The following is a 15,600-nucleotide window of genomic DNA, read 5'->3' as shown; positions in this document are numbered from 1 at the left end:
GCAAGTTGTACGCTCTGCGTCTCTTATTCCAGTCTATTTATTTCAATGACAAAATATGATCAACATTAATATCATCACCGCTTACGTGCAGATATGTGTCTCAAGATTGAAATTAATGCAACATCTCGATGATCGACAGTAAACGCCACCAAATCAGTTTATCTGTCAGCAGTAGAGGAATTGTGGAAGTATCTCATGAATTTTGCAAGGAATTGATTGATGAAAATTAGAAGTACATTGTACACATGTGTCGTATTTGGACAGAATGATGGAGTGGTGGTGGAATTGGGTTTAACGTCGTGCTTGAGAATATTTCGCTCATATGACGACGTGCATGCGTGTGTATGTGTATGTGCGGCTGCTTGTACTAGCCCAGACTGAAGCTGGGTTTATAGTGCTAGCCCACTGAAATACCATGCCGCAGTGAAGCATGAATACCCCACTCAGACACATTATATATATACTGACTCCGAGCCGACCAGTCCTTGTTGTACCCATTAATGCCGAGCGCCAGGCAGGGACCACACAGAATGATGGAGCCCACGCTGATTACATATACCTGCCTGGATATCCATCTCAAAATTCACTTCTAGTGAAGGAAGAAATTCTCAGCTAACACATTTGAGAAATATTGGATGGCGAGCATATTACTCTCAACTAATACATTCGAGAAATATTCGGTGGTGAGTATAACGGTAAATATTTGAAAAATTGCAATGCAATATGATTTTATTTTTCTAGAAGCCTTGACATTCAGTAGTTTAAAATGAATTGCTACTCGTATGCTATCTTACAGATTAATACAAAATTGGACAAGATAGTTAAACATTAAGCAGTAAAATGATAAGAGGTACATTTAAGAAGCTGCGTCTTTCAGTAACGTGAATTAAAAATAATTTACACTGATACCTTTCCACCAGGTGTTACCACAATATTAAAGCCATGGAGACTATCACGAATGCCTTTCACTAACAGTGAATTCCAAGAATTCCTTTAAAGATAACATAGTTTCTCTACCGGCAACTTAACCAGTCCTTCTGTTATCGTTGTGTAACCCGTAAAGAAATGGGTTAGAAGTGGTTCAGTAACCCATGCTTGTCGGAAGGGGCGACTAACGGGATCGGGTTGTCAGGCTCGCTGACTTGGTTGACACATTGTCATCGCATCTCAATTGCGTAGATCGATGCTCATCACTGGATTGTCTGGTCCAGACTTGATTATTTACAGACCGCCGCCATATAGCTGCAATATTGCTGAGTGCGGCGTTACACGACAAACCAACAAACCAGCCAACCGTTGTGTAATGCCCGATAGAATGTATCTCATAGGCGATTACCACTTACAACATACAGGAGAAAGTGAGTATGGTTTTAATCCGCATTTAGCAATATTCCGGCAATTTCACGGCTGGGAACACCAGAGATGGGCTTCACACATTGCACTCATGTGAGTAATCGATCTTCGGCGTGACGAGCAAACGCTTTACCCACCATATCGCCAAACTATCGAACTATATTTAAAGTTAACTAAACTATCTCACTCCTGTAAGTCCCTATAGTCCCTTGTCTGGTGATCAACCTTCAGTTGCTGGTGATCTACAGTCCGTTTCTATGTATTGTATTAATGGTTATAGAAATATAACTTTCATAATTAAATAAAAAAAAATTAAATCTATAGCTGTGATAATGTAGTTGTTTTGTTGTCCTTGTTGACATATTTTACAATATAACTTGATTTATTATCAATGTATGACGTGCTTTAGTCACTAAATGGGTGAAATATTACCGATGTGAATATAACTCTTAACTCACGCATTTATTATTGAACTGTGGGGGCTTCACTATCGGTGTGTTACATGTTTAGTGTTTTACAGGCATGGGCTGGTGCTGACAGAGATGAAAGAAACGGCATGGTAATGAAATCATTCTCACAGCACGTGTTCACAACCACGCGTTTCAGGACTGACCAGATGCCGATGATATTTTAACTTGCATCTGATTGGAAAGGAAACCGGAACATGTCTGACCTATATATCAAAATTTTAATCACATGAAAACAGATTTTCAATTTAGAATGTGACAGATAGATGTTCTGTTTAAGGATACAGAAGTCCATGTCATTTAAAGCAAGATTAACGGCGTTCTTGTTCTACATGATGAACGTCTCACATGTTGTTACGTGCTATTGTTGATCGTTTTAATTTCAGAAACAGTATGTTGTAACAGTATATTATGCTGTAAGAAAATACTCAAACTTTTATAAACAGCACTCGTCCATGAAAGTTTGAAAGTCTGAGGCTTGCGGACTGTAAGTATATTTATAGTGAGTGTGTGATTGATTATAGTTTTACGCCATAGTTATAACAATATTCCAACAATATCACAGCGGGGGACACGAGAAATAGGCTTCACACATTGTACCCATGTGGAGAATCGAACATATGAGCGGACACTTTAACCGTTCCGTATATTTCTGGAGAAATAGGGGTGAGAATAGTAATGTCATTCTATTATGACGTCATGGCATCCTGTGAAGTAGCATGATTGATGCTATTCCACCTAAGGGATATCTAATTTATGCATTTATTGGACAAACCGTAAAATATAAAGCTGTTGCCTGCACGTGGTTTTTTATCCATTTTTCGACAGTACAAATTCAAGTGTTATAAAATTGACACTTTTATCTGATCATTGTGTTAATGGTGGTGGCACGTGGTCCTGTGCATAGCGCTCAGGTCACAAATTTGTTGAAGTTGAAGTTAAGCAACGTTGGGCTCGGACAGCCCTTTGATGGGTGACCGTCTTGGCAGCTTAACTCCTGAGAGTTTCTAGGACTTGAGTCCTGCCCCACATCGGAGCACATGTGATACATGTGGTCTCACCTTAGGCAAGTGAGTTTGTTCACAATTGCCTCTGTTCACCCGGCAGGAAATGGGTACCCGGTGAAATAAGTCGTGAGACTATCAACCTTCTAGCGCGTAACAGGCAGCTTGGGTTATCCGGGGTAATAATGATCAGATTGTGCGCTTTGAGTAGGATATTTAGCCTGGAAAAGGCGCGTTATAAATATTCTCACTTTATCATTATTAATGCCGTTGGCAGAATGGGATATATTGCACTTTAAAGTGAGTTTCATGCGCAGCATTAAACAACCTGCATTCGTCCGACTTCAGTTAGTCTGTGACTGTGTTCAACATAACACCGGAATGTTTTAGTTATTTATCTAAATTAACTTCCAGCTTTATATTTAAGATATGTGTGAGTATATGTTGTTTTCAGTCAATTACATATGCGAATATTTTAACAAAACATCGACAAAAACATGACACGTTCTAATGTCTTAGAAATAATTTATTTAATTTAGTCTTAGATTATAATATGATGTCTACCAGTTATAATTGGGTAGATAGTAACGCATACAGTTACAATAATTTTGTTACTGTTAAATTGAAATATTATCAACGATAGCGATTTTCATTTCTTTTCTGTACATTTGCATTTTAATATATTTTAGTTTTTTTTCGAAGATCAGAATACACGTCTTCGCGTCATTAAGAGAATACATTGAAATGAATTTCTGATACAAAAGTGTTTACGTGTTGATTGCCAGGTTGAAACTAGACATGTAATTGGGAATCAGTCCGTAATCAGTCCGATCAAACAAATAACAAATAAATGTGTTGTAAATAACAACTGGAGTCTAAACAACACAAATCAATAGAAAAGTATCACTATGACCGTACACAATTTGTGTTGCAGAGCAGTTCAGCAGAGGTAATATAACACATTAGGAGTGATTATAGCAGAAATATACTGATGGTAATTTTCACGTCTCAACAACAGCAATCGAACTTGCAACTAGACCTAGGCAGGGTATATGATCATCACACACCATCCTGGTATTCTGGTATCTTGAGATATTATCTGAAATGAGAGGCAATAGCCAGCCCACCGTATATAATACCTAACAAAATTGCTGCACAAATGTCCTCTCAGCCTTATAGAGATACTTCTGGCAACGTCTAAATACTGCACACGACTGTCCCCGACTCAATCTACAAGTACAATATGTAACAGTAGAACCACAAGGTATACCACTGCCTCATTATAAGAGGAATAAAACTTCACTAACTCTACAAAAAATGGTTAGTGTCACGTGATCTCGATCAAGTCTTAAGGTGCACAAATAAATTTTGCCATGATCTTTGGTGTCACATTCATGCGTTTCATAAATTGTGATAAATTAGAAATGTTTCTATAATTTGTCGAGAAAAAGCAAAATGTCAAAGTCATGCGACATAACTCGAGCACATTTTCCCTTCGGCAAGAAGCTTCTCAGGTGAATTTCTGATATATCTTCTGAAGTATCTTCTTTCCTTATGACGTTCGTAAATAATGTGTCTTCATTCCGGATAAGGACCAGGAGAAAGCATGACGCGTTGATATGTTGTGTTGGAGATTATATCCACCATAACACATTTTTTCCACTTGTTGATCTGTAACTATTTCAGTCACTTCTGTGTAGCCGCTTTCGAGCTCTAAACTTTCCCGATTAAGGTTTGAAATAGCCACATGTTCGTCTTATAAACCATTCTTCGTCCGTAAAACATTTTTCACACATAGAAGCTCCAGTATTCCTTACTAAGTGACAATACGACGTTGCATCTTATTTTACAATGTAAGGGTTGGTCGCTTTTACAAACATTACACCAAATGTTGATTTGCTGGTGCATCCTATAAACGATTATTTCATTTCTTTCTGATTCAATTAGATGTGTTTACAATATATGTGATACACATACCGGGACGTTATATATGTTCTGTAACGTTTCATTAGGTTGTTTGCTGGCTGGTTAACGCCACACTCAGCGGTATGAAAATAATCGTGTCTGGACCAGACCACCCAGTGATTGAAATCATGGGCATCGATCTGCGCAATTAGGGTACGATGACATGCATCAGCCACGTCAGAGAGCCTGATCGCCGGAACCCGTTAGACGCCTCTTACGACAAGCATAGGTTCCTGAATTCTAAGCTAGATCTTTACAAGTCCGTGAAAGAAGTTGTCCACCTAACGCATTTGGGGAAAGTAGTTTTTTTAACAAATGCAGTAACAATAACAGATACAATAACATATACAAATTTTGGAACGTCATATTTGGAAATGTGGTTGTCTCATGTGCTTGGAATATAATTAATAAATCTGAACTAATGTACATAAACAATACATTTTCAAATTATGGTTAAGAAATATTTTCTGAAAGTGTACCATTGTGCACCACATTTGGATAGCATGGGTAAAGTTTGAACAGCGACACTGAATGCCTTTTTCTGTTATTTACCTTATGTGACATATTGATTTTCCCCACTGTTTTATTGAGCCAAGTGCCATTGCCTCATCACAATACCTCCAAATGACATATTGAACTGTTAGTCAATCAGAATATATTATGCTCTTCTTCGACCATTCCAGTCAGTCATTTGCTGCTATGTACAAAATGGGATTAGTGTCAACATCGCCTACGTTCAGACATGTGTCATCTCGATGGAAAGCAGTTACTTATCGATTACCAGTAAACACGAAATCAATTAGCGTATTGGGCGATCTCATGAATACTGTAAGAGATGATTGGTACAAATTAGACGTACAAGAGGAGCCAGCGATGGGACAGGCTTTAGGCAATTGCGGGCCTTATTGCTTCATCTTGATATTCACTGCTTTGTTGTTATTTACATTTTAGCATCATGAACATAGTTGATCTCAAATCATACATTTATGACATACTACGGGTCATCATAAAACGTTGCAAATGTATGACATTTGGTAAATAAATTAAATCAAGATCTTTTCAAAAGCACCAGGGCAATTTGTGGCCTCATTTATGTCTGTATATTTATAAACTAATACTGATACCTTTTCCACATTATTATAGCACATAGCCAGTATAATGCCTGCATTTTCCAAAAAGGTTTAGTCCATGGCTATATGTTACGGCAGCCTGAACCATGACTACTTTGTCATATCCTATTCCTGTTGGATTTTATTATTAGGAGGACTGTGAACATCTCAGAGGAAGTTGACAGTTCAATTTATATCAAGACGTGTCTGTTTCATGTTGGGGGAAACACGAAAGTGATACAGATCTGTTCTCAATCTGGCGACACGACACAAGCACGGATGACGTCATAAAACAGCTACTTTAGGTAGATCAAAGTATGTCGTAGTGGCGAGGCGTTCAGCGCTATTTAAAGTGGCCAGATAATAATTATATGTTTTACAGATTATAGATGAAAATGCAGCAGAGAGGGTTCGGGTGATCCTGGCACAGTCAGGCTGGTAAGGCTCATCATCAGCTCAGGGCCCTCGCCCCATCTACAAGCAGCCCAGACAGCGAATGGGACTTCTCCCAGGAAACACTGCCTAGTCGAACCCACCAAGAACTTTCCGGAGAATATGAAGGCTCCCCAACACTGCAGCCTTCTGCATTACCCAGAGTGTCAGAAGGGCTGTGCTCCCGGTGGAGAACCCGTGCACTGTCCTGGTCTGCGCCAAGAGATCAGGAGGTACCAAACCAAGGGCACCGAGTGCAATGGGGAGCCTGACAGTGTACTTGGGAGGCAAGCGAGACGTTTCAAAGGCGAGGTCCGCATATTTATCATGCTTTTCCTGAATCTTGCCAATCATGCTGCTGTCAAAAGGGATATCTATAATATATAAAAATACATAAATTCATTGGTTTTATCAAAAAGGACAAGATCAGGTTTGTTGGCAGGAATTCTTCTGAGGCTGTATATGGGCCTATTCCAAAGAAGTTTGAAAGCATCATTTTCCATGACGCCCTGGACATGTTCAGGGTCGTACCATGGATAGACCTCGGAGTCAAAGCCACATGGCGGAGACGATAGTAAAAGCAACGAGCCATGCCATCATGTCTTTTAAGTTATGCTGTTTGTGCCAAATAAGGGCATCCATGACAAGATGTTGGAAAGTCTCCGTAAATTCATTATTATTATTATTACAGTGGCGAATGGGTCCAATATATTGCTCATAATGATAACATGCACTGTATAACTTGATAAATGACATGTTTCTAAAAACGTTTCTGATTTTCATTTGGTCCCAATCTGCAAACACATGTCTGATATTCTACATGATCAGATTACATGAACGCAGACAAGCAGTGAACCAAGCCTTTGAATTCAAATCAGGAATATTGACTCTAAGGATCCCAGAAGTAGTACTTGTCAATGCCAACTGTCTTGCATTCATCTGCGATTCAAGGCAACCGATCTTCAAAGTTACAGAGCTCTGTGTTATGGTGCTGTTTGAATGCACGCGGGACTGGATTCATGTTTTCATCAAAGCTGCAACAAGCAGCACCATAGCAAGGGTTTGTATTATAAGTGTCTAGCCGCGAGATACACGATTATTGCATTACAAGCCAGGGGTAGGACTGACAGAGACGGATGCAACGACATGCTAATAAAATTATTTTCACAGCAAGTTTTAGAAACCAATTATTTCAGAAATGACCAGATGCTGATGATATTGATTACAGGATTTTGTGTTATACTGGATATAAAGGGGAATGCTCAAAATGTCTGTCCATCACCCATATCTAAAGTTTGATTTGCCATGGAAATGAAATTTAGTATATTTATAAAATATTCTGTAAAAGGAATGTAGTTTATATCCTGCATTAGGTGTTTTTTTTATCCAACTTCACCTTCGACTTTTCAATGATCGTAACCATTAAATTCACAAACATAAATTTCTAACACGTTATATTTCATGTATCCAGTTTGACCGTAAATGTGAAACAAACTGATGTAACATACATACTGTTCAAAGTAGCATAAAAACAAACCCATTCACACGCTGACAGAAGTGTTTTCATCAAAATAAGACTAGAAGGTGCATCAAACATTTGGCTATAATTACAAAATGAAACAGAAAAGATGGGATGACTGGTGTTGTGCTACAACCACAAGCTCCATCCTCATCGGACATCTGAAGTTCTCTGAAATGCTCCAGTATCACTGCAACAGACGTTTCGTGAACATCAATACAATGACGAAGTGTCATTTGAAAGCTTAAGAATGTCGTGGTGAGCAGAGCTGATCAGTTTCACGGACAGTAGCCTGTATTCAGTTAATTGCGACACATAAAGTGAACTTGGGATTTTTCAGTGAGTGGTCTTACATTATATTACTTTTTCCTTTTCCCCGTGACATATATAATTGTGATAGACTGAATGGTTAAGGAGTGTAGTAATGGTTTGATTCTTGGATGAATTGGAGAATTGTCCTCTGTTTTTATTTGCCCCAGTGATCACAAGACAGTCTATATAAATGGATATTGACGCCATCCCAGGACCAATAATTTACGAAATCGACTTCAAAACATGAAAAAACCACGCCAATGGTATCTCCGTTTGCGGTGAGCTCCGGCGCGGGACGATCACAACGATGTCAACGGGCCGTACGAGTTCGACACAAGGCATAACTGATCTGCTCAACCGTATGTCGAAGAACGTAACGTTATATTGGATAAATACCAAAAATACCAACCAACCGACCAAGTGAGCGGTGAATGTGCTTAGGGTGTATTTAGGTCAGAAAGAAACCCGGCTGAGTTTTTAAATGTTTCAAAGCATTGGAAAGAATGCTGGCAGGTTTATGTTTTTAAGCGAGAACCGAGAAAGGTGATCACAAGAAAGTCACTCTTATGGCCTTATGTCGACACGGTAATCAACAACAACTTGAACAATCAAGACGTATTTTCATCTGTTCATCATTTTTATTTGAAGGTATAAGTCAGCAAGATGACGGTGACATTATTTTGTCAGTTTCAAATCATTTATCTCAAGTTGTGAAACATCGCCTAATTCTCATTTAAACTTATAGTTATTACAATGAAGATATAAACTTTGTCGGTTGATTGAACGTCGACGAGCATGAATGTTTTCGCCAATTTTTTTTATCAAGGAATGTTACTCTCAGTTACAATCTTAGTAAGGTAGTGTCGCATGAATAACACAACTTTACACGCGTGGAGTTCGAATCTAACTGCATGTGCTTTTAAATTGTACCTATATCAAATTCTATTCCTGCTTAGTATTCACTGACGCTTAAACGTCAGAGGAAGTACTGTCTGAAAGCAGTGCTCGAATCCCCGTCAACAGAACCAAGACAATTGTCCCTTTCTCACCTGTCCCTTTGTGACCCCCTTCTTGCCTTTTCGCCGAGCTCTTGAAATATCCACATCACGTTCGAAAACAATATGATAAAGGCACTATATCACACCACACTTCCTTAAACATATATAAATAAATAATGCATTTCTCTCAATAACATTACTATCAGCCGTCAGGGAAGCTACCATATAATTTAACATAAAATATTTATACCTCAATCTCAAACAATACTTTTTTGGGCAATACAGGCTATACAACCACAATTCATGTTTTCCTCAAACTTCATGTGTATATTTTAAAAAAATAGGTTCAAATACTCCATTGATACTTAAATGTCATTTCCAATATTACGTCGTTTCTTTTGCCTTACGGTATATATAATATAGGCCAAAATATTGTCGAAAATGTGTGGCATTCAGCCTTTAATAACGAGATGAGATATCAGGAATATGTCATTAGTTGTTGCTTGAAATGATATAGTCATCAATAAAAAGTAAACCTTTTAGGTTTGCAGTAATTCGTAAGTTGGTGTTGCATTGCCAAAAAAGGAAAGTATCTGATAATAGTTTCCGAGCGGAAATTATAAATATCTCAGATTATGTTTTCCAGTAATGTGATTGGTAATGTAGAGGATAGAATGCCGACATAGCCCTAATGTCCATAGCATATAAGCAGTGGCATTTTCTTTCATTGTCATTTGAGAAACAACCGTGCATTAAAATATTCCACTGTATCAAGATGGAACAGATTAAACTGCACTTTATTTCTCATCAGCAAATGTGTTGTGTCACACTTGTATATGTAATATTGAACCATTCCATTTCACAAACCGAATCCATGACATAAGCAATATTGGAGAATACTAGAACACTTTACAACGCATGAGCCTGAATGTCAATCTCGAATATACCATATATCATGAAGCTGTTTCATTCTTTGTTTGACATAATGTTCGTGTTATATAGTTTCATACTCTGAGCTAGGCATAACCAAAAGTTGCTGAGATTTCAGAAAAGTAAAATATGAGGTATCTGCTACATAAGGATAACGGAAAGACGAAAGACGAAACCCAGTCACAAAGAAACTTGTACAAGGACAAGACAAAATGTACAACGAAAGCTACCACCCCGAAAGACGAAACCCAGCCACAAAGAAACTGCTGTACTCTGCCTTCGTGGTTTGTTTTCATTGCTACCCTTGCTACGAATGATGATAGAGTTCCTTTACGTTATTTCTCAGCCCAATGTCTGATTTCTTTGAATATTTTGTAATGACAATTTTTGATTGTGTGACGGACACGGGGATACCTTTACTCACCATTGTGCAGAGCGAGAGAGGAGAACGAATGATACAGATGGACGTATTTGCGATTGAGTAAACTATGTCAGCCATTATGACAAAGATACTCTGATGACACATTCTGTTGGGCGCTGTGGCGTAGTCAGGCTCAGTGCTGTATTTTATTGTACGATGCATTTTGTAAACACATACAACATATACTGGCCCGACTGTTGCAGTCGACGACCTCCTAAAGGACGTGCACTATAGCATCACTAGCTTGTACGTATATGTACAAATTAACCTACAGCATCAATGCTATCATTGCAATGGTTCAACACTCAAAATGCTCCCCATGATTCAAATATACATATAACGGGCAATCAGCTGACAGAAGTAGTCAAAGATTGTTCGAATGTTCAATAATCACACATAATGTATACACTAACCAGATGAGTGAGAGCGGAGATTCCAATTCAAAGGTCGTTTATTCCAGTATGCAGTTGGGATATAGTGGTGTACAAAGTTGACAAATCAACTTCTATGACATCATTTTTGTCCTCCTTTGAGACTGCAAAACTTCTATCAAATCGTTTGGCACGGCATGTTTCTAATTATTATACAGTTGTATTTAGATAACCAATTGGACATAACGTTACCGTTATATACCAAACAGGTGCGAGTTGACAAGATAATGGCATGAAACGAAGTAGAGTGAGTGAGTGAGTGAGCTTAGTTTTACGCCGCTTTTAGCAATATTACAGGAATGGAACACCAAAATTGTGTTTCACGCATTGTACCCATGTAGGGAATCGAACCCGGGTCTTCGGCGCGACGAGCCCCACCGCCGGAATGAAGTAGAACTACCCAGACGTTACAGTCATCTGATCAAGTACAAATATCAGAGGGGAATTTCCAACGTTACAGTTACGTATGCAAACACGTACATAAAACACCAAATATGGACCTATGCTTTAAGTATGATTGCTCTATAGCAATTTCAATTTCAAATTTAATCATAATTTAACAGATAGTTTCACATTTTGTAATCATCATTTTGTTCGTGCTTGTAATGAAAAATTATTCACGATATACAGATGCTTCTTAGTGGTCACACTCAAATGGGTAATTTTGCTCAATTCGATGCATGCTAAAGGTCATGTCTGTGGCAAGCAGACGTAATGGGAATAGAACAGCCCTTAGTGATCAGTTATCGCCATCATCCGAATGTTATGTGGCATTTAATCTCGAGCACATATCAAAACGATCACAATATACCTTTGCCATAATCTCTTGTATCACATGTGTATATTTCATTTGATATAATGAATAAGAAATGTTTTCTTAACATATGGACGGAAACCAAGATTCACAGAAATCGATATGCATGTTTCAATAGCAGTGTTTAGCTTTGATTTTAGCTCAGACCCTCGGGGTATGGGGTATATATATACAAGCGAGTCGGGTAAATCCGCCCAGCTGCAATGGCGTACTTTCGTATCGAAGGTAAACATCGTCTGCTACCACATTTACGCTTGAAATCGAGACATTTCACAAGGGACTGGCTTTTAATCACTGAAGGTAAGTAAATAACAATAATTGACGGATAAATTGACAGTTTTATGAAAATTCATTTTCTTCAGACTTTCAAACTTTTCTTCATTATTCATAATTTGATTTAATATGAAACACTCTTCCTTACATGGATGAAGTGATTTTTGAAAATAATCTGGCCTAATACGCTTCCATACTTCGGAGCTCCAGCTGGATGTTATGCGCATCAGTTGCTGCGAAGAATTACCAGACAGCAATCGAAGGCGTCAGAACGCCGGTAAGGTCAACCGTATGGCATAATCTTATAATCGTCAATAAAACTTATATTTCTAGGTAAATATGTTGCATACCGATCGATGTGCTTTGGTGCGCGGAATTACCGGACGGCATTGTATATATATATATATTTACATATATATATACATTTATTTACCAAGTGACTGAGCTTCATGTTTATCTCCCATCATGAATTAGTGCCTCGTGTACCTTTTCCCTTTCAGCAAGATATTTCTCAGGTGTATTTCTAATAAATCCCAACAAGTATCGTCTTACCTTATCATATTCAAAATAAGTGTCTTCCAACTAATGAAATAACCCAAAGTAAAACCAATGGCGTTAATTTACCATGTTGGTGATCACACAATTGTACAGTACCAGAAAACTATTTCGTAAAAGTGGCTGAAATTAGGGTGTTGCTTTTCAACATTACACCAATTCGTAAGTAAATGTTACAGTTTTCAATGTGTAGTATATTTAGGGAAGTGGACATTCCCGAACGTAATCTGAGAGAACCTTATTTGTATGTTAGTAATGTCTTCTATTATCGATGCGCACAATAAATCATCTTGTGTTTAGATCATCAGAGAGCGGGGTGATGCATTTGAAGCTTTCAGCATCATTTTACAGTGGGTAGGCTCACCTTATCCACAGTGGCTGTGATGAAGAGCCAACGGTGATAATTGTCAGAATACCGACAAGGGGAAACACCCACATTCAGAATGAATGTAGAGACCACAGTCACGACAGGAAAGCCCAGATTCACTATGGAAGGAAAACCCATAGTCATCATGGCATCGAAGCCCATGGTCACCACAGTAGAAACACCCATGGTCACATTTGTAGTAAATACCACAGTCAACGCAGTAGGAAAATATGTGGTTATATTAGTAGTAAAGATCACAGGCACCAAGGTAGGAAAGCTCATAGCTATCATGTCAGAAAACCCCATAGTCAGTATTGTTTGAGGTGAGGTGAGGTGAGGTGAAATTGGGTTTAACGTCGTACTTGAGAATATTCGCTCATATGACGACGTGCATGCGTGTGTATGTGTATGTGCGGCTGCTTGTACTAGCCCAGACTTTAGCTGGTTTTATAGTGTTAGCCCATTGAGATACCATACCGCAGTGAAGCATGAATACCCCACTCAGACACATTAAAATGACTCCGAGCCGACCAGTCCTTGTTGTACCCATGAATGACGAGCGCCAGGCAGGGACCAACAGGTACCATATTTTAACGTCTTTTGGTTTGACGCGGTCTGGGATCGAACCCTCGACCTTCTGCTCTCCGGGCGGACGCTCTAACCACTACACCACGGAGGCGGTCCAGAATTGTTGGAAAGCCCATAAACACCATACTAAGGAAACCCATGAATACCATACTAAGGAAACCCATGAATACCATTGTAGGAAACCCATTAATACCATGGTAGGAAAGCCCATAAATACCAAGGATACGAAAGCCCATAAACACCATGGTACGAAAGACCGCAGATACTATGGTAGGAAAGCCAATAAATACCAGAGTAGGAAAGCCCATAAACACCAAAGTAGGAAAATCCATTGTCAGCATGGTAGGAAAGCCAATTGTCGGCATCGTAGGAAAGTTCATTTTCAGTATGGTAGGAAAGTCCATTGTCAGCATGGTAGCAAAGTCAATTGTCAGCATGGTAGGAATATCCATTGTCAGCATGGTGGGAAACTCCATTGTCAGCATGGTAGGAAATGCCATAAAACCGTAGTAGGAAACTCCATTGTCAGCATGGTAGGAAATGCCATAAACGCCGAAGCAGAAACAACCATGAATACCATAGCTCGAAAGACAGTAGTCAGCCTGGTATGAAATCCCATAGATCCCACAGTCATCATGCTAGAAAAGCTGTCCATAACCCCACTAAGACAAACAATGACCACGTTGGGAACCCCACAGTGAAATAACTATTACCTGTTGGTGGATGGGTTTAAGGTCGCTTTGAACAGCAGAACGTAGAAGGAAGGAAAAAGAAATGATGCGGGTCAACCTGAACCCCAACAAGAATCAACACTAAGACGCCTGTGCATTTCAATGGAATAAGAAGTGCAATGTGTCTTGGAATAGTCATATATAATTGTAAGGCAACTGAGCAAACCCGTTCCGAAGGTTCCTCGGTATAAATGCTCTCTGACATGGGATTCATAATAGCAAGAGTTATTTGTAAAGGATCGATACCCCATGACGTACACAAACAATGATGGCATATGCCGCCTCAGCTCAGGGTGAGCTTAATTAGCAAATTATAGAGGGATCTTTATGCAGGGCTCCGAACAAATCTCCCTAACAAGCAATCATCGGGGCAATCCCCGACATACATGTTTGTAAGCATATGCTTGATCTCGTTGGTGACGTATTCACATAATTTACTAAGACACCTTCTGTAATAAAGACATCAGAAGCTCTTTGAGACATGACACACTCTTCCCTGAACAAATCCATCAATAAGTAGATGTCACTAATTACCGAGTATTTGGCCTGGGACGGTGAACATAGATCCTGCCGACTCCTCCAGAAGAACCATTGACTATTGATCTTACAGTGAAGAGCCACGACTGCACCATAACGGTTGAGCTGTATACGACGCTTTCCCAGGCGTAGTCGCGTATGGCAAGTGGATGCTGTGCGACAGGGCGGTCCCGTGGGACAGTTGCTACCTTTTATAGGTACAGCACCTGACCTGGATGTTTTAATAGTCATGAAAATTTGATCATGCCTTGAACACGGATAAATACCATCTGAAGAATTCTGCAATCATTACCAACAAGAGAAACTCAGCTGTGTGGAATCGATGATGTTGAGAGCTTGCGCTATGGTGGATATGACAGATTGTTTCATGTGAAGGGATTAGTATCCATTGCGAACTGTGTTCTGGAGCTAATACTGTGTATATCTCATGATGATGGCACACTTGTACAGCTTGTCATGACAGGAAGAAGAGGTAATGTATGTGAAATTTCTTCAAATGTTTCAACGCCCATCTTCATCAAGTAATTCATATAGTAGGTTGATGCGTCAACTTGACATAACTTTAGGTAAGCCCAGCTCTATTTGTCTACGTTTAGGTTGTTACTTTGTAATCACGGGGAGATCAGACTATTAGACAAGGGCAATCAGTCTATGTCTGTCTTCATGAAACGTCCTTTACCTAAGCAGTCATTATGTATCGACAAAATGATTACGGCAAGCTTGCTTGAAAGCGAAATTTGCTGGCAAGATGGAAGCGCTTTCAGACATGTTTTGCCACTTATGACATGTCCTTT

Source organism: Haliotis rubra, unplaced genomic scaffold (assembly GCF_003918875.1).
Source record: "Haliotis rubra isolate DU_JTF1 unplaced genomic scaffold, ASM391887v1 Scf475, whole genome shotgun sequence".
Classification (NCBI taxonomy): Eukaryota; Metazoa; Mollusca; class Gastropoda; order Lepetellida; family Haliotidae; genus Haliotis; species Haliotis rubra.
Note: the sequence above shows the minus strand (reverse complement) of the source record.